Genomic DNA, 22,112 nt, shown 5'->3' on the forward strand with positions numbered 1-22,112 from the left:
TTTATTTATTTATTTATTTATTTATTTATTTATTTATTTATTTATTTTAAAGATTTTATTTATTTATTTGACAGAGAGAGACACAGCGAGAGAGGGAACACAAGCAGGGGAAGCAGGAGAGAGAGAAGCAGGCTTCCCGCCAAGCAGGGAGCCCGATGCGGGGCTTGATCCCAGGACCCTGGGATCACGACCTGAGCCGAAGGCAGACGCTTAACGACTGAGCCACCCAGGCGCCCCTCAGATATTGGAATTTAAAATAACTTTAAAAATTGTGTTCAGGAGGGAGTGCCTGGGTGGCTCAGTCATTAAGCATCTGCCTTCGGCTCAGGTCATGATCTCAGGGTCCTGGGATCAAGCCCTGCATCAGGCTCCCTGCTCAGTGGGGAACCTACTTCTCTCTCTCCCTCCACCCCTCCCACCCTTGCTCATGCTCTCTCTCAAATAAATAAATAAAATCTTTTTAAAAATTGTGTTTAAGAAAAATTAATGACAAAATTGAAAACTCTGCTGGAAAGCTAAAATCTATAATAAAGAATAAGTAGAAAATCAAGAACTGAAAATTATCATTATCTGATGGTGGTAATTTTTTAAATGCCTTCTTTATTTGTTTTGATAAATCAGAGGTTTTTCAATTTTATTAGCTCAAAGAACGAACTTTAGGTTTTATTGGTTCTTTATAGAGAAATGGCTTTGTGCGCAAGAGGCAGCTATAGATTAACCTAATAAACCATGCTAGGATTCAGTTTTCACATCCAGAAAATGCAGGTTTTAGATTAAATGAGTATTTATTGAACTTTAGTAAAATATTGATTTTTGAGTTGTAAAGAGAACAACTCTGTGGAGATGTGTCAAAGGCAGGCAGAAATTCAGAACTGAGCTTAGGAGAGAAGTCTGGGTTAGAATCGTAAGCTAGATGGCTCATCTGCAAAGAGGTGGCAGTTGTAGCTAAAAGGGTACTTGGGATCACCAAAAAAGACAGTGAAAAGACAGAAGAGGGAGCATGAAAGGGATAGGAATGCGGATCCGGACATCTGTGCATTTCCAAGTAGCTGTCTTTATCAATCCCAGATTTGATCACCAGCCAAACTCCTAATAGGGCAAAACAAACAAACACCCTTTCCCTGAAAAATAAAACAATTTATGTTTTGCTAAACAATTTTCTTCTTCTTCTTTTTTTTTTTTTTACCTTTTCTAATAGAAGGTATATGTGGATATATGTGTATATGACTGGATGACTTAGCTTCAAAAAAGTAAGGATTTTTGAGCAATGTTAAAGAAAAAATGGCATTTAAAGATAAAGTAAAAAGCTAAGATTATGCACTCCTATTCTCTGGGAATCAGTTAATTTAAGGACAAGGGTATTGAAATGGTCTGAATTGTAGGTGACTCTAAGGGACATGCTGACACCAGGGTATTAGAAAATTTCCATGGCTTTGTGATTTTAAAGCAGGTGTTGGGTTCCTTGGAAGATAAATCAAAACATCTATTAAAGGTATGTATTTATCACAACCGTAATATTTTCAGGTCTTCTGTTTTAGTCATTCACATGTATAGCTTGCCAAAGATTGAATGCTTTTAATTTCTTGAGCATATAGACCATAAATATGATGTGAACCTTATGACATGTTAGTCAATTACCTATAATCTCAAATTGAAAACTGTGCTGATCTTGCATGCTGTGTAAGAAATTTTCATCTCCCTGGTATTATCAAAATCCTGACATGCTTTTAAAAAATTGTTAAAATTAACTACAACACTTGCTTTAGTATACACATTGCCTTATAATTTACAATGAATTTGCCATGCTGAAAGATTGATTTTAGATAGGTCTAACTTGTCTGGCTGGGGAAAAAAAATTGTCATTCTGTTTTATAGAATAAAACAAGACTCCACAAGACACATTCAGTTAAAATGAAGCAAAATCTGCAGTGTTTGAGAATGGTAATGCCTTGTGTTATCTGGATTTATTGATCAAAATAAAATCAGTGTTCCATTTCAAATCTGCCTGCAGCAGCATGCTCTTTTCAACAGCCCCAATTTTTTAAAAAAGCTTCCCACTAAACTCTCTACCCCCCACCTACCTCTTTTCAGCATAAAAAAGTCTTACAGAATTGCATACTAACTGGAAAATTAACAAGTTGTTTCCTATAAAGACAAGGTAGAAATAAGCCAATGAATTAAAAACCCATAGGTAGGGGAGCTTTTGAAAGGTGCTCTTAACACCTGAAATTAGAAGAAGTTTCTATTGAACCCAACAGGTTAGATTTGAATAAAACCTAATCTTGCATTAAAAAGCATAGCCTGAGAGACTGGAAAATACTCCCTCCTATAAAGTCTTAAAACTTTTTCTTTTGTGAGGAATTATGTACATAAAGGATTGATTTTTAACAAAACAAGAGAGAAAAATGTATTGCTGAGAACTACCCCAAAACTTAATGTCTAAAACAACAACTATTTGATTTCATCTCAAAATTATATGGATCTGGAATTCAGACAGAGCTTGGCTGGGTGATTTTTCTGCTCCCCCATTGTCTCGATGGGGGTAACTTAGTGGTACTGGGCTGGCAGGCAAACTGGTCGGCAGTCTCCCAGGTGTTTTCACTTGACATCCCGGTGTGGATGCTTGGAAGACTGGGCTCCCTGAGTCTCCACCTTTTAATGGAAGTAGTTGTAAAAAAAAAAAAAAAAAAAAAAAGCAACAGATTTTAACACAGCAAACACTGCTTCAGTTTTGGGTCTTTCGAGAAGCCAAGATGGGATTAGATAGGCAGGAGAGTTATTGAGGGTAAACATCTGTGAAGGATAGAGAGGGAGCAGAATAGTCAGAGCCTTCACACTGCAATGAAGGTCTGACATCTCTGAAAGGAAAGAGGGAAAGAAGATTGGGTAGTAAAGGACTCAAACTTTAATGGAATCCTGGCAAAGTCTCAGCCCTGAGCAAAAGTTGCCCATTGGAGGAATCCCGTGGCAGGTGAAAATGAGCTGGATCTAATACCGCATTGTGCTAAGCCATTGGCTGGAAGCATACTGAGAAAAATAACTGCTCGGGGGATCCAAAGGGACAACAGATAGTTATTAATCAGCTATGCTTCCCACAGTAGGTTCTGTTGAATACCAATGTAAGACACCTCCAAGGCTGCCATATTTGCCCAGGTAAGCTTTCCATAAGTAAACCTGGGAAGATGAGATACGGTAATAAGTAATTAGGCTTATAAGAATAAGTAAACACCCATGTCTGAGCCATCTCCTTATGAGTAAATGATCAGAGAAGAAACACCGTCTTGATTAGCAGACTTTGAGGGAGTCTGAGGAGTTGTGCTTGCTCCCTCAACCAAAAAAAAAAAAAAAATAGCTATAGTCTGGCAGCAGGCCCTCAAGGCTTTGGCTAGGTTTATCTTCTGGGCCATTTCTGATTTATGATATAACAGTCTTACCTTTTTGTCTTTCAGTGACTGATGGGCCTGAGCAGGGGTATTGAGTGTGGGTTGGAGGCTCTGTTGGGATGCTTGGGGAATAGTGCGGTCAGTCTTCTATGGACATGGAAGGAAAATAATACTGATTGTGAGCTATGTTTTGAGTCATTATGCAAAATCACTAGAGCCAGAACAATTCTATTTGATTTATAAATTATTTATGCCCAGAAGAAATGTGGAAATAAAGTTTCTGGGAGCTGGAATGTTAATTTTCTGCTTTGGCTCTTCAACTGCAACTGTCTAAATGACTTCCAGGACTGAAACTCCTTTTACATTGCTTCTGGAACTTCAAGGGAAGCAGGTCGGCAGTGACTAAGATGGATTATCCTCTGATGTGGTAAGTGGTGACAGAACCTTCTACCTAAGGTCACAATGGGAAGACAGTAAGAATATTTTCTGATCCTTGTCCTGGAATGTAAACTGATTGCTTTCAATTCTTGAGAATATCCAGCTTTGGTGGAGTCATTAGGAGTTGGTGTGCATGATGCTCATCTAGGCAACTTGCTGATTGATTGATTGATTGATTGATTGAAGTAGAGTTGACATACAATGTTATATTAGTTTCAGGTGTACAACAAAATAGTGAATTGATGATTCTATACATTACTCAATGTTTTTATTTAAAAAGCAGATATCAGGGCTCAGCTCTAGAGTTTCTGGCCATAGTAGGTCTGGGATAGGGTTCAAAGCTTCTTTCTGTATTATTAAGAAGCTTCACTGGTAAGTCTGGTGAACACTAAAATTTGAGGGCCATTGCTATCAGACAGAAGTAAAAGAAAGGAAGCAGTTATAAGGATAATGCTCAATATCAGGTTTATCCATAATCCCACTATTAATTATAGGCATATGTATTTTCAAACTGTTACTTTCAAGAAATACTTCATACACACTTATGTGTATTGGGATTTATTCTAGGACATAGGGATACAAAAAGAATGAGACACCATCTTTTCCATAGATAGCTCACAATTTGATGAGGGAATAGGTAAACACACATTACATATCAAATATACCATAAATAAAAAATATCTATAGAATAAAAGTGCATAGAGGGAATTGTCAAGTGATAGCCCATCACACACATTGATGTGTGATGGGCTATAAATAATGGCTTTACAGAGGGAGTGATATACAAACTGGGTTTTGAAGGATATATTGGTGTGCGCTAAATGGATTAGGGCAGAAAAAATAATCTAGAAGGAAGTAATGGTTTATACATAGGCACAGGGGTGTACTTGAGTATCTGCAAGTAGTTTAAGTGGAACATAAGATGGAAGGGAAAGAGATGTAAAGGATGAGTCTGGAGAGGTAGGTAGGGAACAGATTATAAAAGGTCTTATATTCCATGCTAAATATTTTAGTTTTTTTTTTTAATATTTTGGTTTTTATCCATTAGGCCAAAAGTGTTTTTTGTTTTTGCTTTGTTTTGTTTTGTTTTGCTCTAGTGGGTCCTGGATCCCTCTGGGATAATCTACCAGAAAGTTTCACATGTTTACGCATGCCAAAAATTTAGCATCTAATTTCAGGGGAGTCATAGTCCAAAGAACCCCTGTTGTAGACAATGCTTAAAGAGAGTCACATCATCAGATTTGTGTTTTAGATTAATTGCTCTGGTTAGTATCAGTTCAGCAGCTGGACTGGGTGAGAGAAGGCCAGACTACAGGCAGGGAGATGAGTTTGGAGGCAGTGGCAATAGAAATGAAATGAGGAATCAAAGATACAAGAGGGGCGCCTACGTGGCTCAGTTGGTTAAGCGACTGCCTTCAGCTCAGGTCATGATCCTGGAGTCCTGGGATCGAGTCCCACGTTGGGCTCCCTGCTCAGCAGGGAGTCTGCTTCTCCCTCTGACCCTCTTCCCTCTCATGCTCTGTCTCTCATTCTCTCTCTCTCTAATAAATAAATAAAATCTTTAAAAAAAAACAAACCAGAATTGGAGATTGTTCCTAAAGAGAAAAGAAGCTGAAGACTTCTCCCAGGTTTCTGACTAAGCTTTTGATTATATGGAAGTGTTATCCGATGCAATAGGAAATATGAGAAGAGTTCTCATGGAAGAAGGAATGCAGATAATGACTTTGGTTTTTCACATGTTAAGTTTGATATGAGAGCTGATGTTTTAGAAACAGTTGCATCTGTGGGTCTCTTGCTCAGAGGAGAGATCTGTGTAGCAGATATAGTTGTTGTCCAACTAAATCTGTAACATTTCACCTCTTTCTTGCTGGTCAAGCTCTGACTGTGTCTTCACCCTCCTCTGTGCAGTTTGGGAAGGTAAGATTAACCTCATTCTCGGTAAGGATTGCCTCTCAGCTTGATCATAGTGAAACCATTCCCCTTGCCAGTGATTTGCTTAGGAAGCGGCTGGTGATTCAGTTCTGGTCAGTGAGAAATAAAGAGATGTCTTCTGGGACCTGCTGGGAGAGTTCCTTAATGCTCATGAGGCCATTGATGTGTGAGAATGTGCAAGCCTGCATCAGGTGCAGCCATCTTTAATCTGTGGAGAGAGCTAGCCATTATGCTGAGGATGGCCTTTTTGCTATTTGTAACCAAAATTATCCTCAATTTGGGATTGAGATTGATCTATCTATTTATCTATTCATCTATCATGGAAAAAATAGCACAACATAAAATTTGCTTAAGTGTAGAGTTCAGCAGTGTTGAGTATAGCCACATTGTTGTGAAACAGATCTCCAGAACTTTTCATCTTGCAAATATGAAACTTCATACTCATTAAAAAATAACTCTCCCTCACTTCATCCCCTACCCCCACCCCCTGCACCCCCAGCTTCTGGCCACCACTGTGGATTTTGTGAATGAAAAAGTTGTAACTAAAGCCAGACAGAGAACAAAACCTTGTCCAGAGAGAATATAAAACTGGAAAGACTGGTACATTAGGAGGAGGTAGAGAAAGAGAGGTCTCCAAAGGAGATGGAGAAAGATGGAGCAGAGGGAGAAAGAGAGCTGGCATGAGGCCCATGAGGGAGAGGCTCTGGGGGATGGATTAATAATCATGTCAGGTGCTGCAGAAAGGTGTATTCAAGGAAGGCCTAAAAATGTCAACAGTATTTTGTAATTGGGAAGTCATGGGTGATGTGGGTAAGGAGTTTCAGTGGGATAAGGTTGGAAGCCAGAGCTGAAGAGGGAAAGGTAATTGAATAGGAGGCTTCACAGCAAGAGAAAAAGCCACACAAATCCCCCTTTCTCAACTCACCCCTTGAACGCCCAGCTAATATTTGCCCTGTTTTCAGCTCTATGATGTAGAGAGCATTGCTGCAGAGACTGGAACAAAGCAGAAGCTCAAGCTTTAGAGGCCCGGTTATCTCCCTGCTGCCCAAATGAGCACGTATCCTCTAGAGCAACTTTGACTGCTGGCTAACTTTGTGAGCTTTGTTTAGTTTTGTGAACCTTGTGGCTGTATATTGTCTTATACTTACACTAGGGGCCGGGAAGAGGTGTTGTTTCTTTGAAAGGGTTGAATTTGCCCAGTGGAGGGATCTAATTTAAACACTGTCCCAGTTTCAGGACTGTGTGCACCTTAGGAGACATAGTCGGTCCTCTCTAGCACAGCTTCCGGCACAGCCTCGTCTGCCTTAAATTTAAAGCAGCCTCATTATTATTATTTGTCCATTTCCCCATAGCAGTTTAGGTGGAAAATATATTAGTATTATGCAGTGACAAAGGTCACTTTAATCTCCATAATTTTTTTTCCCTCTGTATCTACAAAAATGAACATTTTAATGAAAGGTTGCAGTCTGTTTAATTATAACCCCAAGTGGCTGAGCTGCCAGGTTAGTGGTCTAATGCCATTCATCCTCTGAAACTCTATAAATTGAAAGAATTTACAGCAGATTCCTGGATATCCTCAGGGCTAGCTTTAAACGTGACTAGGTTGTAGATTCCCCAGGCTTGGCCAAGATGAATTGTTTTTGTTTTTTTTTTAAAGAGATTAGTGGGTTAAAATGATCTTAAACACCACAGAATAAGTATATTCAAATAAAAAAAATACATATTTCTAAGAAAATTATATTGAAAATAAAATGTGGATTTTGGTGAACATCTCATTTCACCATTTAATTCATATTTGGTGAATGAATCAAGTATCTACTCTGTGCAAGACACTGAGGCAATGTCCATGGGTACCATGTAACAAGCTCAATATGTTTTATAAAATAAAAAAGTTTCTTATTTTTGGAAAGCTAATTTTTTTAATATGATGAGGTGTTTTATGTGGGTATGAAGATATGTATGGTTAAGTGGCTCTACTCTGCTAGAAAATATTTATCTTTCCTCCTCTTATCCCAAATCATTGCTCCTAACATTGCATATGGATATGAGTGATTCTTCTGGTTGTCAATTAAAATTCAGAAGGTAAATTCCGAGACCAAAGTGTTATTAAGATATTAAAATATGCTGCACTACTCAGTAGAAGTCAGGGTATGTGTAGACCCATCTTTGAAATATTGTGTGAAAAAAATCTTTTGGATATGCATATTGGTTCATGGAATGTTTGGTATTTGCAATGAATAAAATAAGTTTTGAAAGCAACTTGAGGCAGTAAATATCAATTAAGCCCACAAGGATAGACATATGTTTATTTGATAAAGAAAATTTTTGGAGAACAAACCATCCTGGGCTTCTGAATATTTGAATGGGAACATTTCAATGTTCTACTAATATATTGGTGCTAAATAAAAAGACAGTGACAGGGAACAAAGCTCTTTGTTTTTATTTTGCTGCTTTGCAGTCAGGGTATTTGCTGGAATCAAATCTAAGATATCTGTTTATTCATTGGCCTGATTCCCAAAATGTCTCAAATGGAAAATTGCTTGTTGCCATTTAGTCCCTGTGGATTCGAACAGATCTGAGGATTTAATTACTTACTTGTTCACTTTATGAAGTGGTCAGCCTGTGAAGCCAGCTCTAAGCTGATAATCACCTGGGAGGAAGAACTGCTGGTTTTTACCCTGATGATTTTAATTATCTTTGGTAGCTCAAGAAATAGTAAGTCTCTTTAAGGTAGTCTTTAACAAGAATTTTTGACAGGAGGGAAGACAGGGAATATATTTCAGTGCTAGAAATGCCAGGATAGAAAAGAGATGCTATTCATAAGTGAATGAACTAATGGAGGGGGAGACTGTAATTGGATGTTCTCTCTTGTTCCTCTTCCTTTAAAGTCCCACAATAACCAATTTATTCTGGAAAGGACTTCCCTGGACTATAGGCATTATTCTCTTCGCTTTTGATGTTGGCAACTTCTTAAAAAAAAGACACAAAAACAAACAGGAAGAATTTCAAATTAAATAGGCCTGCTGGTTGATTTCAGCCTATAGGCCACCAATTTCCACCAATTTCTGCTTCAAATTGTTCCTCAATATATATATACACGAGAGTGGTTTCTTTCTCTTCTAAATTCATGTGACAATTGTCTGTGCTATTCATTCTGAAATTAATCACGAACTGCCTCATGACATCTTTCCTATTATGTCTTGAGCTGTTGTTTAATTTTTTATGGCTCTAAAACTTTTCACTTGCCTTGAGCTTCTAATCAATTGTTAACTTCTTTAGTGCAGAAACTGTGTCTTATATTTCTTTGCATTTCCTCTAGTGCCAGACCCAGTGAAGCCTCAATGAATTAATGTTGGTTTTGTTTTATTTCATAAGATGCATAATATTCCAAATTTATTTTCACCTTTTCTACAAGAGTACTGAAATGACTGAAAAGAAAATGAGATAGAATGAGTTCATATTCATGAAGTCATGTTTATTTCTCTCTGGAAATGCTGCAAAATTTGTAAAAAGACACAAATCCTTGCAAGGAAACTCAGAAACCAGCTCACAGATGGCTCAGATGTGTTGCCGGGGAGAAATACCTCCCGTTCTCTTTTTTCCTGCACTGAAGAGTGAGCAGATAAGGATCAGGGGAGCAGACGAAGAGATGAAGCACCGTATCAGGAGCTTTCCGTACCCATTGCTTTAATTCTCACAGTTCTTTAGGTAGCAATCATTATCCCCATTTTACAGATGAGGAACTGCGAGGAACAGAGGTAACACAGAAGGTCACACAGCTACTACTGGAGGTTGGATTTTGGTTCTGGTCTATTGGATTTGCAAATTCTGGTCTCTTGGATTTGCAAGCAGCTTCCACCTTTCCACCTCCAGGAAGGTGGGTTGTTATAAATGTTCAAGATGAAAGGGCTAAGAGACAAGGTCGGCACAATGCCAAGGTTGTGAAGTAGCTTTAGTTTCTCTTCAGCAGCTCCTTCCTCTCTTCTCTTCAGTTTTCTTCCTTGGCTTCAGTTCCCTCGTGCTTCTCCTGGCTATCTGAATTGGCACTGCTTCTGAGGCAGGCCTTCCTAGGCCAGAGCTCCAACCCTAGAATCTCATCTCGATCTTTACGGGGTTGAATTCTTTTTATTTTTTTTTAAGTTTTTTTTTTTTTTTTTTTTAATTTGACAGAGAGAGCACAAGTAGGCAGAGCGGCAGGCAGAGGGAGAGGGAGAAGCGGGCTCCCTGCTCAGCAGGGGCCTTGATCCAATGACCCTGGGATCATGACCTGAGCCGAAGGTCGTTTAATCAGCTGAGCCACCCAGGTGCCCCCACTGGGTTGGCCATTGATGGATTAATGTTATTCTTCTAGATAGCATTTAGAAGACAACAGGTATTGTTAGGAATTTTGGATATGGTAGGAGACATAAAGGGGAAAGTTCCCAATTAGGAGTTCCTCATTTCCATCCCCAGACAAGTTCTGTGATAGAATTATCTGAAGGGCAATATAAAGGCTTTCTTTATTAGATGCTCATTTATGTTACTTACTCTTTAACAAGCGGGGACTATTTGAAACAATACAAAAAGGGCCTCAAAATTTAGATTTGGTTAGGAAAGGCCTGAAGAAGTCTATTTCACTGACAATGTAAAATTCATCTATAATAGCAGATGATTTGCCTATGCAGTATCTGGCACTGAGCACCTGTAGGGGTATTCTACTACTCCCTTCTAAGGGCATTGTCTCTAACATAAGTGTATGGAAAAGTTCTAACAAAGCAGTATTTTTGAAAGTGTGCTCCTGCATCAGAATCACAAAGGTGCCTTTTAAAAATGCTAGTTTCCAGGGCACCTGGGTGGCTCAGTCGGTTGAGCAGCTGCCTTCGGCTCAGGTCATGATCCCCGGGGTCCTGGGATCGAGCCCCACTTCTGAGCCCCACGTCTGCTTCTTCCTCTCTCTCTGCCTGCCACTCTGCCTACTTGTGCTTTCTCTCTTTGTGTCAAATAAATAAATAAAATCTTAAAAAAAAAAATGCTAGTTTCCAGACCCATTGAATCAGAATTTCTAAGATTCTGTATTTTTTAAAAATGTTACCTTAGATTGGTAAGGAGATCATGGGAAATCTTTTTTTTTTTCTTAAAGATTTTATTTATTTATTAGAGTGAGTACAAGTGGAGACTCTCTATGCTACATAAAACTATCATAAGTGTTTCCTTATCTTCCAACATTTCCCAGGGAATAGCTGAGATTTCGTACAAAGAATGAAAATGTGCACTGCTCCCAACCGCCGTCAACCAACCGTTTTTTGTGTAGATTCTCTTGGTGATCTCATGGCTGCTTTTTAGTGCTGTGCTTAACTTTCTCCAGTGTGGCAGTCGGCGGTGCCACTATTTTAAAGCCCCACTTAAAGGTTGTCTTATGGGGTGCCTGGGTGGCTCATTCGTTAAGTGTCTGCCTTCGGCTCAGGTCATGATCCCAGGGTCCTGGGATCGAGTCCCGCATCGGGCTCCCTGCTCTGCGGGGAGCCTGCTTCTCCCTTTCCCACTCCCCCTGCTTGTGTTCCCTCTCTCGCTGTCTCTCTCTCCATCAAATAAATAAATAAATAAAATCTTTAAAAAAATAAAAATTAAAAAAAAATAAAGGTTGTAGTATATCCTAAGATATTTTTTTCCCTCTTTTTAGGCTCTTTATCTCCTTTCCTAGGTTTTATTTCCATGGAAGGTAGTCCTTTTAGGAAAAGCAATTGTATCTGAGTTAATTTTTTGAGTAAGGATACCACGGTGTTTCTGCTTCTGTATCCTTACGTTGGAGAATGATTGATCCGTGAGTCAGGAAGAGTTTGGTCCTGGCTGTGTGGCTTAGTGAGCTGTGCAGTCTTGCTAATGTAGCTTCATCTTGCTGTGCCGCAAGTTTGCCATCTGTAAAATGAGGAGGCTGGGAGGGCTGATTTCTGATGTCCCTTCCAGCCGTTCCATTGGGAGAGGAGCAGAACTGTCTTGGCAGGTGTTTTCCCTGTGTGGAGCTGTTAATATTCAAAGGAAGCTTTTCTACTTTCACTGTGAAATAATATGCATATTTCTCCTAAAAGAAGACGTAGAAACAAAACATAAAATGGATCATTTGCATTTAAACTACTTAAGTAAGATGGAAATTACTCACTTATTTAAGTGAATCAGCATTTCCACGTGGAATCCAGTGTGTCATTGTACATTTCTTAAGTTAATCACATCAGGAAAATGGCTCCGGAGGTGCGTGGGCCAACATTAGCAAAACAAGGTGGTTTGAAAAAGAAAACAACAATCCCATTAATGTGTATGTGCTTGAATTAGTGTTTCCTTACAAAATGGGCTTAGTCAGCATTTCAGAACAAATCAACTAGGAATTAAGAATGGGCATGCTTTTTATTCTCTACTGATCTCTTCTTACCCCTTGTTCTGTTCTAGAAGAGTGGCCTCAATATTTTTGAATATGCACACCTATCATTAAAAGAAAATGAGCATGCACGCCCCAAAATGTATTTATGTATTTGCATGTTGTATCTACCACCTCTAGTTAATATCTCAGGGAATAATATACAATTACAAGAAGTTCATCATTAGAGAAAGTAGACAGAAACCTTTTGATAATTTTAAATTTGGGGGCTGACATAAGGTCTTGTATGATTAGATCATTGTAATTTTTATTTACAGCATGGTGAAGAACTCCTGTTAAGAGTAGCCATTTAACTCTGCCATTTTAATTTTTTATACCTGCCTGAACTCACTTCATTAGTTTACCTTCAATCTGCATTTCTTTCCAAAGATTTCTTTGAAAGCTCTTTGACTGCCTTGAGATTTAGTTTAGTTGGAAACCTTATAAATATAGTCTTTAAATCTACCTAATTAGGCACGCACCATCTGTAATTCATTGCAATACGATGGAAACCAAGGAATACGATGAAAATGGTGAGCTGGGGAAGTCCTGCCCTTCTCTCAGTCTCTTGTGCAGAATGTGTGTGATATGTGACTCTGACAAATGGACTGAAAGTGGAAACCCAGGTTCATCCAACAGTAACTATGAGTGAAGTTTAATTTCCTTTTTTATTTCCAGACGAGAAAAATGGAAGTTCAATATTTTCTTCCCACATCCCACTTCAAAAATGACTGCTCTGATGCGTAGTAACAGGGACAAGCTGTGTGGCAAATGAGAGGTGACTTTTTGAGTCATTATTAGTAGCAAGGCTGTAACTACCGTCAAGTAGACCCGAGTGTGTTTCCCCCCCCCACTGTTGTGCTCCCCATAATCAGGTGTGCGTCTTCTTAGTAATCATTAAGTTGATATTCATTTAGGTGGGAAGAGCAGAAAGGGAGAACGTGTCGGTCGTGACCATACATTACATCATTAGTTTTTGATGTAGTGTTCTATGATTCATTGTTTGCGTATAACACCCAGTGCTCCATGCAGAATGTGCCCTCTTTAATACCCATCACCAGGCTAACCCATCCCCCCACCCTCTCCCCTCTAGAACCCTCAGTTTGTTTCTCAGAGTCCATAGTCTCTCATGGTTCGTCTCCCAGGGTTTGTGGTCTTCTTAATCAGGAGATATCTTCCCCTGAGACAGAAACTCTACAATCTTTGTCCTTAGCCAGGGCTTTAGAGTTAGTTCAACTGCCGGTTGCCCATTTTCTTATAGGGACTGTATTCCTTTCCACACGGGAAAAGATGGAATACTGTTGAAATAGAATATGTTATAAGGCTTTTCAGTCACGATTAATATAGTTGCCCAACTGCCTGTTTTGACAGTTGAGAGCCATGCATATTTTCCTTCTGTCTTTTTGAGTCTCGGTTCTTCTCTGGGGCATGTTGTGAGATATATAAAACTAAATTTTGCACACTGATGGTGGTTTTGCCCTGAATAAACACGTACAGTCTGCCCACATGTTTTTTGTGTAGATTCTCTTGGTGATCTCATGGCTGCTTTTTCGTGCTGTACTTAACTTTCTCTAGTGTGAAACATTCTGTCTTCAAATGCGTTTGGCACTTGCTAGTAGCTGAGTTAACTGAAAATAGTGCATTTTTCCAGGAGATGATTTGCTTTGATCATGAAAGAACATTTCCTGGGATTGCTCTGAAATAGCTTGAAAAGAAAAATGATTATTGCAAACACAGTTTAATGTCCACCTTTAGATACACACTTCATAAATGACTATTGTGTACCTAAAACATGCCCACGGTACATAAAATCAGGGGAATTTATCTTATTTTTAGAACCTGGAAATCTTTGGAGCTAAATAATATAAAGGAAAAGTGTAAGGGTTTGACATTTTATAACTATCCCATGCTAAAAATGACTACTTACAACCCACTACCCAGTCCTGTCATTTTTGGAGAAGGAGTGGAGGGAAACCTGCCAGGACAAAAACATTCTGCCATGTTATCTGCGAGAGAGCCAAGAAGTGAAGTTATAAACCCCATGCTTCTAATTGGACTCGTTTATTTAAAATTGATTTTTCATTTAAATTATTTAAAGAATACATTCTTCTTGTAAAAATAAATGAAATTAAAAAGTAAAGTTTCCCCACCCTTCCTACAGACCATCTGCTTCCCCAAATCCTGTCCCCAGACTCTCCCCACAGGATCCATTATTAACTATTATTATGAATTTCGTACACATGCTTCCGGGCATTTTTGATTCATATAAAAGTACATGTGAGAAAACACCCCCCCCCCCCCCCCCCCCATGGGCTGGTGCTCTCAGAACCACACACCGTTTGACAGTGGACAATGTAGCTAGCCTTCCTGGGGAACTCTTAGTGAGTGAATTGATGCAAACACAATGGAGGGCACCATCCACATGGAGGTACAGTTCATGCACCTTGTGGAGCAATTACTTTCCCATGTTTATTTAATCTCCCGGAGATTAAATCTCCCTCTCTTGCCTCTGGCCAAGATTTTTCCCAGCTTTCTGATGATTTCATGCAACTGTTGCCCAGTCCTTTCAGATTATGATCATGTTTAGCATGTCCTTCATGATGTCAAAGCACTTCTATTAGTTCTCAGTTGCTGGGTGAGGCTTTCCTTGATTTCTTTTACTGTTCTCTCAAAAGCCCTTTGTGCATCCCGAAGCTTGCATTTTAAGCAGCAGTGTGAACTTTTCCCTTTGTGGTAGGACTAGCACTTACACTTACAAAGTTTAACAAGCGTTATGGATTTAATTTGTTTGCTAGTACATAGATAAATGGCAGAAAGATAGATCATCGTTCAGCAAATAATGAAAGCTGCAGACCTCACTCACTTTATAGCCATAGACCTCATTGATTTTGTATGCACTATGGGGAACTCACTGGTTGGAAGTATATAGCATAGTCTGCTAAAAAGATACCATCATTGTTTGAGAGTATACTCAGATCATGGGAAGAAATATAAATGTATCATTCCAGTTATCTATTATGGCCTGTTCTCTATCTACTGTGGAACAACCCGCACACATTGGCACCAGAGAGCCAAGTTCTGATACTTAAAACCTCTGGGGTCGGGAACTGGACAGAGCAGAATGTCGATCGCTTGTCTCTGCTCCTTGCAGTCTAGGATCTCTGCTGGAAAGACTGGAAGGCGAAGGCTGGTGTCAGCAAGAGGCGTATTCGCTGATCTGTGTAGTAGTTGATGCTGGTTGTTGACTGGGCCTCAGCTGCTTGTTGAGGAGGCTGTCAGCCAGAGCATCGATAGATGGCCTAGTCATAATGAAGACCTGTGGCCTAGGCTTCCTCCGAGCAGAAGCTAGCTTCAGGAGTAAGTATTCCAAGAGGCAGGAAGTGGAAACTGCCCGTTTCTCATGGCCTGAGCCTGGAGACTAGGCGGCGTCATTTTCACCCTATCTATTCGTGGAACAGAGACAGGGAAAGACAGGGAAATAGACCTCATTTCTTTATGGCAGGCAAGTCAAAAACTTGTGGAACTATTTGTTTTTAAAATTCCGTAAGTATGAACAGTGTACAATAATGAGTTTATATATTTTCCCCTACATTAGACACAATTAATATCTCTCGATAGTATTATATCTAACCATCCTGCCTATAAGTAGTACAAAAGCAAGCTTCTCTTTCTCCCCCCACCTCCATACTTGGTATCCTATTGAATTTTGCTGTTTTGCAATTTCCTTTTTTTACCTAACAGCTTTCAATATCAATATTCAGTTTTAATATAAATTTATCTTTCCTTTTCTCTTGCCTATATAGCATTCTATTGTGTGGATGTATGGACTTACTTAATCTCCAAGTAGATTTGTATTTATTTTATATTTAAATAGCACTTACCAGGTGCCAAGCACTGTTCTGAGCACTTTATAAATAGCCACTCATTGAGTTTCTGTAATAAGCTGATGACATGGAGTTTATTATTATCTCTATTCTACAGATAATGAAACATACGAACACAGAGGTTAAGGAACTTGCCTAAAGTCAAACAGCAATGTGTAGTGGGGTCCTGACTTCACCTGAGTCCTTCTGACTTCAGACTTTACTTTTAATCATCATGCTTTGCTGCCTATTGGTAGATATTAATTTTCTTCTCCCTGCCTTAGCTAGAATAAGCCATGCTGCAATGAACAGCCTTTTTTTTTTTTCTTAATACCTATAGAAATTTACTGCATATATAAATACACATATGTTTAAAAAGGACAACCTTTATTTCACACGTGTGCATTTTTCTTGGCAGAGGTGGATTTCCTCTGAATTTAATGAAGCTGAAGCTCCAGGACCCCTCACTTGCATGGCTCTTTAAATGCCAAGAGTTGTGGAGTATTTTTGGTGGAAGGAAAATCAGGATGCAAACAGAAAGCATTTCTAAGTGAGCATTTCTGGTAATTATCCTAAAGACAACTTTTAAAAAAAGAAAAGACCTGGTTCCCAAGATGTCTATAATTTGTTTTAATTTCTTCTCTCATTATAAATATTCACTTTTGTAACTAATTTTGAACTCACACTTCTGTATTCTTTTTCTTAAAGAGGGCCTCCCAGATTGCATAAGCTTCTGGCCTCACAAAGTCTAGCTCTGCCTCTGTTTCTGGGATAAGTTCCTATAAGTGAAGTTGCTAAGTCAAAGGTCTCCCTCTTTTAAATCTTGATAATAATAATGATTGTAATGACCAACACTTATGTAGAGTTTGTGTGTGTGTATATCAGACACAATTCTAATCACTTTGTATATATTAGCTAGTTTATTTCTTACAACATACTATACATATTACTATTATTTCCATTTTCAGTTGAAACTGAGGCACAGCCTTGTCACAATATATAAAGACATATATTTCCACATTGCCTCCTCGAAGGTTTCACCAGTTCTTCTAACAAGTTTAAATGAAAGTGACTGACCATCAACAGATGAATGGATAAAGAAGATGTGGTATACACACACACACACACACACACACAGAGGAGTATTATGCAGCCATCAAAAGGAATGAAATCTTGCCATTTGCAACAATGTGGATGGAACTGGAGGGTATTATGCTGAGCAAAATAAGTCAGAGAAAGACATGTATCATATGACCTCACTGATATGAGGAATTCTTAATCTCAGGAAACAAACTGAGGGTTGCTGGAGTGGAGGGGGGTGGGATGGATGGGATGGCTGGGTGATGGACATTGGGGAGGGTATGTGCTATGGTGAGCGCTGTGAATTGTGCAAGACTGTTGAATCACAGATCTGTACCTCTGAAGCAAATAATACATTATATGTTAAAAAAAAAAAAGAAGAAGAAGAAGATAGCAGGAGGGGAAGAATGAAGGGGAGGAATCAGAAGGAGAGACGAACCATGAGAGACTATGGACTCTGAAAAACAAAGTGAGGGTTCTAGAGGGGAGGGGGGTGGGAGGATGGGTTAGCCTGGTGATGGGTATTAAAGAGGTCACATTCTGCATGGAGCACTGGGTGTTATACGCAAACTATGAATCATGGAACACTACATCAAAAACTAATGATGTAATGTATGGGGATTAACATAACATAATACAAAAATGAAAAAAATAAATGAAAGTGATTGAATATTATTGAATATTTTAATTTTTTAAGAAATATGATGGTTAATGCATTTTTTAAAGATTTATTTATTTATTTCAGAGAGAGAGAGAAAGGATGGGGGCGGGGAGGGCCAGAGGGAGAGAGAATCTCAGGCCGACTCTGCACTGAGCACAGAGCTTGGAGCCCAACGCGGGCCTGGATCCCACATCCGTGAGACCATGACCTGAGGCAAAACCAAGAGTTGGACCCTCATCTGACTGTGCCACCCAGGTGTCCCAGTTAATGCCTTTTAATTTACATTTTCTGTCATGACAGGCATTGAGTCTATGTTTATTGTCTAGCTATACTTTTTTTTTTCCTGTGGATTGTAACTGGTCTGATTTCTAGCTCTCTTTTTCATTCAGAATCCTAGATGCTTGGAGATGTTGGATCCCTGCGAGTCCGGAAGGACTCCAGCAGTATTAAACAGGCCACTGGGTCAGTTCTGCCGTGGCTGATGCCCAGATTTCAGGGAGTGGTTGGCGATGCAGAGACGCTGTGTAAAGATATAATGGCAGTCTTCAAGAGCTGTGGCAAATGAAGGCACTGGGGTAGGCATTTTCTTTGGTATCATCTAGACTCAGTCTGAAAGCTGAAACCCTAGAACAGGTTGAAAATACTGAGAAGAGCTGTGGGACAATATGGCAGCTGTTGGCACGGTGAAACAGCAGTTTTTGTATATTTGGCATTTTTAAGGCCCAAGTTCCTAAATGTCTTGTTCGTTGTGAGACATGAGAAGCTAAAGAGAGCCTAATGAGACTGGGAGATAGGACGAGACCACAGGCCAGGTCCAGAGTGTTTGCTGTGGAGATTTCTCGGCACAACCCAAGTGGCCATTAGCAAATGTGACAGCTGAGAAGGCTCATGGAAATGCAGTCCTTTGCAGAAGGGCAGAAGCGACCGATGCAAACAAGTACACGTATAAAAGGTCATTGGTCAGGGACCTAGTGGACATACCCATCAGTCTGCGGGGACTGAGAGGGGGCCTTGGCCTTGAAGAGAGAACAGTGGCGTAGGAAGGTAGTGTTGCCTTATCATGTGGACGCCCTGCAGTGCCCTGCTCTCAGTCAAGGACCAAATCACTCTGTGCCAAATGCAGCCGATTAAATAGTCATAGAATTTCCCAGGCAGACACAGGCATTTGCAAGCCTCTTGTGCAATGCAGTGCAATTTGTGTAACTACAAAAAGACAGAGGTAGAAGCAACATGACAATGCTGCTTTTTCATGCTGCAACATGAAAAACCATGCTAGTGGTAGCAGAAGAGTAGAAACCGAGGTAGCAACAGTAGCAATGAAGGCAGACGGGTTTCTATGGTCTGAATTGGAGTTTAGTGAATTCAAAAGAAACCTACCACCAGGACAAAGCTGGAAATAGTCACGTAGTCGCGTCAAATCTCCCCCTTTTATTTTTAACAAGAAAAGCTATAATTTATTAATTAAAACACAAATAGACAAATACTGTCAAAATCTGCATTGTAAAACAAATGAAGTAATCAGCAAAGGAGGTGTTTCAGCACTCAAAAGTTGGTAATACCAAAGATAACTTTCTTTACTACTGAGCCTCTATTTTACTTGTGGCTAGAAGATATCAGAAATTTGGCGTTAAATGAGAATATACCCTTGTCATACATAATCCATTAAGCATCTAGTAAAAGTGGGGATGGTTCTCCCATTTTATTATATTAGTTCATAATTCCTTTATTTGTTTACAAAAATTTCCATGCCAAAAAAATCATACAGGTAAAGAAGTAAAAACAGCTAGATTAGGTGGACCCTCTAAAATTTCAGGTTTTTTTTTTATTTCCTGCTTGTGTTGTGGGAGGAGATACAATTATCTTCCAGGCTCACAAAAGTTGCAGTTGTAAAACTGACCTTTGAAAAGAGACTGTTTTGCAGATGTGAATATTGCCATGTAACCTAAAGTTGACGTGGACATTATGAAGCATTTCATCATCATAACAGGTGCAGAGAATTCTGGAATCTCCTAATGGTGTATCATCCGCTATGTCTGTGGCCTGAAAATTAATATTAGGATTAAAACTATTCAAAGTTTCCATTTTCTGGGCTACCCTATGCTTGTTGCCAAAGAAGTAAATACAATATGTGAAATGGAAGAAACCCAAATTTAAAATGATCATCTTAAAATTATTACCATTAAAACTATTTCTCAATGTGAGCTATTTCAACTCTTCTACAATACTACTGAAGAATATTAATATTCTCTCCTTAATATCTTACTAGTGGCCTCCTAAACTCTTAACTATTTATGCAAATTATCCTCTGTACTGCATTTCCCAAAACTGTTCTGTATTTCTTCAAAAGTAGCTGTTTATCTCTAATACAGAGATATGGATTTTATATAATTAAAAGTTTAGTTATTATATATCTATTTGGACTTTAAATGACTTACTATAATTTGACCCATGAAAACGATCTCCACATTTTATTTATTTTTTTTATTTCTTGGTTGAATCTATTCCAATATGGTAAGCAGACAATTCTTTCAGCTTTACTAATATGTATGGCCTTCTCTGAGTAGGTTTAGTTTCCTCAAATTTATGGCGGTAGTTGGCATTAGGAATGGAATAAACAGGTCTGCTTAGCTCTGCAGAAAATAAAGTGTAATTTCATCAACTTTATCTTTAGTTGTCAGCTCTAAATGCAACTCTCATGATACAAGGTTAGTGTAAGGCTGACATTAAATCATCATCTAGGGCCATAGCTGAAATACGTTGAATTATGTATTTAAATGTGCTCATACATTATCTCCACATAGAATAAAACGAAGTAATCAGATTTCCATTTTATTTCTCTGCCAGAACCTACAGTATTATTTTGCACTCACTGGAGGGAATTTGGCAATGTGTTATTCTCCTCAGGCCTATTTTTGCACGATAGCAATTCGACTGAAGTGCAGTGTAAAAGTATTTATTAAAAGCTATTCCCCTCTGGCACTTGGAAATGAAAGACAATAGGAGTGTGCTGTTTTGCTCTCTGGGAAGGGTTCACATTCTGTGAGTTGATGAAAAAGTTCGGTGTATCACACCCTTAAGTAAATACCTGTGCTTGCCCCTAGGGGAAAAAGTAGCAAGAGTTTTCAAAAGTTCTTAAAAAGCTTGAAAGAACAATGCCCAGCACCTTGGAGCAAGAATGAGGACAGTTTAGGTGCCCAGTCTTGACCAGCCCTTTCAGATTTGAGCCCTGACTCTCTCTACCTAAAGGCTCAGTCCATGTCACTGACCCATCATCATTTCCCATTCCTGCCTCTGAGCTTCTAAGATAGTCATGTGTTTTGGATGTGTATTTACAATCTCTGCCCACTTGGCCTTTGGAATCGGAATTTGTTTTGCTGACAGAATGAAAATGCCAAGGATACCTGTTATAAGTCATAAGCATATGTATGTCCACTGAATTGCAGTCTCTCCCCACCCCCCAGGGCATTGTGAATTGTTCCAGCCACTTGATTGGTCTTTGGCTTATGTTTCTCTGGCTAGTTCTTCCCTGAGTCATTGCCAAGTCCTTCCTACAGGAAGAATCCACTGGGTTCCATATCCCCTGACCACTGAAGGTACTCTGGAAATCTGCTCAACTTCGATCAGCATGTGCTATGGTTTTCTGCTGTGGTACTCCTTTTATTAACCTGGTCTGGGGTGCCTGCCTGAACCCAGGTGCATCTGCTCAGCACTGAGATGGTGAACATCAAGTCAAGAGTCATCTTCAGTAGCCAGCCCTATACCCCAGTCAGCAGCTGTGGGCTCCAATACCTAGTTGAGGCCCCTCTATGACAAGCTCAGTGAGTTCTTGATGAATGATTCATGCCTGGTGACGCATCCATTTTGTGATTTAGCATGCTCGATGGACTAGTAATTTCAAGATCTACTGAATGCTCAGTTAAAACCAGTGATTAAAAAAAGAGCTCTCATTTATCATATTTTTATCAGCACCGTGCTCTAACCAACTGAGCTAACCAGCCACTGGTTATTGCTCTCTCTTCTTCTCCCTTCTCTTTTGTCAAAAATTTTTGCTCTGGCAAAACAAAAATTCTGCCAGACAGAGTTAAACAGGTAAGGAAGACTTTGTTGAAGGCTATTGCGATAGGGAAGAGAGACCAGAACTCAGTCTGAACTCAACTTCCCAGAAACAGAGGATGTGAGGATTTTTAAACACTGAGATCAGAGGGAGAACATAGACCATCTGTGTTTGTTAGTTGGTTTTACCCCAAAGGAAAAGTGAATATTCTTGTATCTTTGTGACAGGAGGTAGTTTAAAAACGTGGAGCAAAACAGGCCCACCGTAGGAAGTCTCCTCCCCTTCCCCAGAATCAGGTAGATAGGGGTGCTAT

At 39.3% G+C, this 22,112-nt stretch overlaps 1 long non-coding RNA gene across 1 annotated transcript in view; it reads left to right on the forward strand.

The window, feature by feature from the left end:
* The window catches only part of LOC118020981, a 29,056-nt gene extending 25,093 nt beyond the window's left edge, over positions 1 to 3,963 (forward strand). The window contains exon 3 of the long non-coding RNA XR_004682069.1: positions 3,729 to 3,963. This is a non-coding gene — a long non-coding RNA (uncharacterized LOC118020981). The remainder of the gene's footprint in view (positions 1 to 3,728) is intronic.
* Positions 3,964 to 22,112: the final 18,149 nt, after the last annotated feature.

The sequence above is a fragment of the Mirounga leonina genome, unplaced genomic scaffold (assembly GCF_011800145.1).
Source record: "Mirounga leonina isolate KUSES-001 unplaced genomic scaffold, KU_Mleo_1.0 Mir_174, whole genome shotgun sequence".
Taxonomy (NCBI): Eukaryota; Metazoa; Chordata; class Mammalia; order Carnivora; family Phocidae; genus Mirounga; species Mirounga leonina.